This window comes from Antechinus flavipes, chromosome 2 (assembly GCF_016432865.1).
Source record: "Antechinus flavipes isolate AdamAnt ecotype Samford, QLD, Australia chromosome 2, AdamAnt_v2, whole genome shotgun sequence".
Taxonomy (NCBI): domain Eukaryota; kingdom Metazoa; phylum Chordata; class Mammalia; order Dasyuromorphia; family Dasyuridae; genus Antechinus; species Antechinus flavipes.
In genome coordinates this window covers 20,775,586-20,781,585 of record NC_067399.1, presented here as the reverse complement: position 1 = coordinate 20,781,585, position 6,000 = coordinate 20,775,586, and positions in this window count along the sequence as shown.

Here is a 6,000-nt window from a genome sequence, read left to right as displayed (position 1 = left end):
CAAAATAATTCACCCCGACAAGTATATTATTTACAAGCTTTTCTGTTACTTTCTGTTTTATATGTATTTATACACTATGTCTGTCTTAGATAGCAAGAGCCAGGAAGTCAGGGAGTAGTTCCTCTTCTTTTTCCTTATACAGAATCCATCATATTGCTAAAGAACTATAATCATAGAAACTAGCATCTGAATATAACACTAGGATTATTTTATTCATTAATCAGGTTTTTTAAAAGACAGGATCTCTCTATATTTTCTCAGTCTGGAAGTGCAAGGCTACTCATGGGCCTGGTTTCCTTTTGATTGGCATGGGAGCTCTGACCTACTCTTTTTCAACCTGCATTAACTGGCCACTCCTTAAGTATCTGGTTTCTCTCTACCAGGGACTCATCCTATTGATATTAGACTTGGAGTGGACACCTGATTGGCTTAGCCTGTTGCAGCTCAGAACTCCCTAGCTGAAGAAATCCATTAACTTCAGCCTGTCCAGTAAGTGGAATTACAGACTGGTATCACTATACTTGGCTAATTTGTTTATTTATAAGACAATTTCCTCAAATTATATTGGGGAATTCTTTTTAGTAGTAGTGAAGGGGGAGGGAAACTGTTTCCTTTAGTGAAGCTGTGTTCCCTTTTGATCTGTGATCCCTTTTGGAGTCTCAGCCCCTCCTGGGGAAGACATATCCCCCCAGATAAGTTATCTTTCCGGGATGGCAGAGCCTTTGATTCAATTAAAAATCCTAGTCAAAAAGCTCCCCTCTGAAGTATTGTTAACTCCAATAGGAGATTTAGACTGGATACTGATAAGCATCTAAGCCTGGGAACCTGAGTCCTGAACCTTCAAGACTCCTTTTAAGGGCGTTTTCTAAACTTACCCTTTGCAGAAGCCCAAGCAGTTTGCTAGGATCCTGCCTGCTGAGAAAGCATGCTCTTCTCAGTACCAGACTCCATTTCCCTAATAGGACTTTGCCACTATAGAAGTCAGTCTCTTAGCAAAACTGGTTTCTATCCAACAATAAACTTTCATTTTTGCCATTAATATTTCAGGATAAGTGAATTCTTTTACTTTGAAACTGTGGACTGACCAAAAGGGGATTTTAACAACTCTCTTGTTGCCACTAACCTCATCACCACCGGGAATAGAGGAGATACAAACCTCATCAGTAGTGCCTCTGTTTTTTGCTATTGTTTTTGGTACATCAATAGGGACAAGGGAACTGACTTGGACACAGAAATGAAAGGTAAGAGCAAGTAGATACTTCTTTGGATGGAAAAGTATAACTAATGGAGTTTTCATGGCTAGGTTAATGCTTTGAAAGAGGGAAGGTATTGTGAAATATCCCAATTTTCGGTGGATAGTGACAAGCTAAAGATGTAAGTGGGGGTGGGAAAAGAAACTGTTATGAAGTGATCAAGTCTGAGCACTGAAACTTGACAGGAGAAGTCCAAAGTGCGTGATCATTATCCCTCACTATAAATTTTTTCTAAGAGTAGTTTATTTTTCCAATTATATATAAAGATAAATTTTAACATTCATTTAAAAAAATTTGAATTCCAAATTTTCTCCCTCCCTCTCCTCCCTAAGCAATTTAAGATATAAAACATATTTCCATATTAGTCATATTGCGAAAGAAGAAACAGACTAAAAGGGAAAAAATGAAAAAAAACAAAGAAAGTGATAATAGTCTGCTTCAATCTGCACTCAGACTTCAGCAATTCTTTCTCTGAAGGTGGATGATCTTTTGGAATTGAATCATTGTATTACTGAGAATAGCTAAGTCACTCACAATTGATCATTGTACAACGTTGCTGTTACTATGTACAATATTCTCCTGGTTTTATTTGCTTGACTTTGCATCAGTTCATGTGAGTCCAGTTTTTTTCCCTGTAATTGCCTGCTCATCATTTCTTACAGCACAATAATATTCCAGTATATTCATATGTTATACTTGTTCAGCCATTCCCCAATTAATGGACACCCCCATAGTTTTCAATTCTTTGCCCCTCCAAAAGTGCTGCTAGAAATAATTTTTGCACAAGTAGTTTCCTATTCCCTTTAATAAAGTCTTTGGAATTCAAATCCAGTATAGTGTTGCTGAATCAGAGTATGCACAATTTTATAGCCCTTTGGGCATAGTTCCAGATTGTTCTCCATAATGGTTGGATCAATTCACAATTCCACTCACAGTGTATTAGTGTCTCAATTTGCCCTCATCTCCCCCAACCTTTGTCATTTTTCTTGCTCTGTAATGACCGAGGACTTGTAAACCTCCAATACACAAAATGGCACTGAGTCAGGGCTCTTCCCTTGGGACTCAGATTACCGTGTGCTGGAAAAGGTCATGATCTTGGAGTGCTGAAGTTTGGAGCCATAAGACCCAAGTTCAAGTTTCAGCTCTTTTACCTGTATGACTTTAGACAGTCACATAACCTTTTTGTTTTTCCCTCTGTCAAATGGGCATCCAGCCAGTCCTTTCCAGGTCTAAATCTGTGATCCTAACCATGTGACACATGGGTGAGTCACTTTCTTTCTTAAAAATGATGGGGTTGAATGGTACAATCCCAAAGATTTCTTCTAGTTCTAACTCCCTTATCTTATGTCCCTACCTATGTCACAGAACTCTCAGGCTTCAGTTCCCTTAGGCAGTTAGAGTGGATCACCTGGCTCTCATTTCCTTTCAGCTTTGGATTTACAATCCCGTGTTCCTATTTAACTCCCATCTTCTCCTTCATGATCTCGGAAACTGTTCCAACAATTTATTTCTATTTAATTCAATCCAGTGATCCTAGATGTGTATTTTCTGGACACAAAGGTGCTGGTATTTACAATGATGAAACTGGCGCAGTCCCTACCATCATGGAGCTTTTGTGCTCAGGATGGGGATTGGCTAAGACATATGGACCTATCCATGAAATGTGTGCACAGAATGTTATCCTGAAGGGAACGAGAGATCCCAACAAAGCGTTCCAGAAAAACTGGAGGAGCCCAAGATTGCTTTCAGGGGGTGGGATTTATAGAGAAAAAGGCATCTGAAGTTGAGTTAAAAGAAAAGAAAAAAGGTCTCAATAGAGACAGTTAGACCCAGCTTGCCCAAGGCTGGGAAATGGGAGAGGGCAGGGGTAGAAACAGCAGTTAGGCTATTGGAGAGTTTGGTCATTGTTTGGGTGTAAGCAGAGAAGGAGAGCAAGGAGTCTGAGATGGATGGGTAACTTTTAACCTTGGATGCGTGATTCTGGATGATCTTCTAGCTTTGGACATTTACCGACTAACTAAGATGGACAAGGTGGTTTCCCTGGCTTTGCCTGTTTTTCCTGGTTGCATATTGATCATGACCTCGAAACTTTGCCATTTCAGATGAAGTCCTTGCTGACTTTGTTCAGCTCCTTTACTTCTTGGCCCAGTTCCTCAACATCAGAGTTCTTTCCCTGATATTCTCCTGGCCTTCCTCCCTGAACTTGGAATTGATGATTAGGGTCAATCCGCTCCCTCCCCTCAGTCAGGAACCATGTTTGAGTTTCATTTGCTTCTTGATCTCAGGGTTCAAGCTTAGAGTTGGGAGGGATCTCAGAGACTATTGAGCTCCAGTTGTTCCTCTCTACAACCTTTCGGAAAGCCTCCATTGGAAGACCTCAACTGGGGCCTTCTCCAACATCACCGAAATCTCATCCCCTTCAGATGGCATCACCTGAGCATGGACAGTGAACGCGTCGGTCCCTTGGCCAGGTCGAGAGAGATTACTTCTAGCACAAAGCATAGCTACCTTTGTTTGGCCTTTAAAGCTCTTCACAATTTAATAATAGCTAGTGAGCATTTACACAGCACTTTAACGTGCTTTGTAAATTAAATGTACATTTAACTATGTAATAATATAAATTCTTTATAAATTTTCCTCAGTTGATTCTCCCAATGTCCTGGAAGGTAAGTGGTGTTATGCCCATTTTACAGATGAGGAAAAATGAGGAAACAGATTAAACGACTTGCTCAGGATCATGAAGCTAGTAAGTACCTGAGTGTTGCACTGTGGTACTCCCTAGCTGCTCCAACACAACTTTCTAGACTTATTACACACATCCCTGCCCTTCAGGTAATCTTTACTCTAATATTTCCTGAACTCAGGAAACCTCCCACTTCACTCTACATCTTTTTTCCCCCTAAGACAACTGGGTGAAGTGACTTGCTCAGGGTCAACAGCTAGAAGTGTTAAGTGTCTGAGGTCAGATTTGAACTCAGATCCTCCTGACTTCAGGGCTGGGGATCTATCCATTGCACCCCCCAGCTGCCCCTTTCATTCTACATCTTAGCATTCCAAGCTTCCCTCAAAGGTCAACAGACCCCACCTCCTATATTAGGCTTTTCCTGATCCCTCCAACCTCCAGGATACCACATTATCTTGCTTTTATTTTGTACGTACGTCTACGTTTTCTCCCCTGTTTATAACTGAAGTCTCCTGAGAAGTGGGACTGTTTCCCTTTTGTCTTTGTTCCTGTGTTGCCTAGTACAAAGTAGGCATGTAGGAAATGCTTGTTGATGGATTTATTTTCCGCCCTCTACTATCTTCTGGGAATCATGGGAGTCCGAGCATCCCTCCAGCCCAGTTCCAACCCTGCAGTTTCCTGTGTGTGTCACCCCATGGACATTAAAGAAGACAACCCTGATTATGTGGCTGTAATCATAATTATATAACAATTATATATTTATTATATAACATATAATAAATACAGATTTAATTAATAATATAACACAATTATATAAATAAATAACAATTATAATAATGGCACACATTATTATTAATGATAACCAGTATTATTAAAAATTATTCATTGCAAATAAAATATATTAATATTAGAAAATTTATAGAGCACTTTAAGGCTTGCAAAGCACTTTATAAAGTATCTCATTGTTTCTCACAACAATCCTGGAAGAAGGGTGCTATTATTATCCTTATTTTACAGATGAGAACAAAATAATGCAGTGATAGGTGACATGACTTGGCCAGAATTCTATAGCCTGTAAGGATGTAATAGTGCAGTAGTGGGTAGAGAGCTGGGTCTGGAGTCAGGAAGACTTGAGTTCAAATTCAACCTCAGACGCTTAGTAGCTGTGTGACCTTAGGAAGGTCACTTAACTTTGTTTGCCTCAGTTTTCTCATCTGTCAAATGAGCTGGAGAAGGGAATGGCAATCCGCTCCAGTATCTTTGCCAAGAAAGCTCCAAGTAGGTCACGAAGAGCTGGACATGACTGAAAATGACTGAACAACAGAATTATCTGAGGCTGGAAGGTCTTCCCAACCTGGGGTCCAGCATTGTAACCACTGAGCAACCCAGCAGCCTCACCATATGTGAATTCACCTTTCTGGAGGGTTGTTAAATTTCTGGGGCACTTTTCCAGCCACAATCTTATGATCATTTGCCACAACCTTCTCCTCTTTTACAAGTAGGGAAACTGAGGCTGAGAGAATAAAAATGACTTTCAAAGGCTCACCAAAAGATCTGCCCCACAGAGAAAGGATTTGAACCACGGTTTCTCGCTCCAAGTTTGGCCCTCTATTCCCAACTCTGATGCCTCGTTTGTCATCTCCTACCCTCCAATAGCATTTCCCTTTGAGTCTCTGGTGGAAGCAGAAGCTGGGATTTGATGGACAGGAGAGGTCATGTGTTGGCGCTGAGGAGGAGTCATTCCCTAGAGCAGTAAAGTATGTTTGGATGCGAGGGGGGGGGTCTCAAGAAGGCTGGGCCCAGGTTACAAACTCTAATTGGGTTGGTGATTTTCACTGGGCTTATTTCCCTCAAAGAAGGTCCAATTCTACTTTCAAACTTGATGATTTATTTCTTTTAGGTGCCAGGAGCTAAAATTTCTCTAATGATTCAGACTATTTTTTTCTTTAAAAAAAGTAAGATCTGAGAACCAGCAGATTATATATATTTGGCAAAGCACCCAAATTAGCTGACGGGGGGAGGCCTGTATTTTAAGAAAGCAATAATCTTTTAAATTAACTTGAG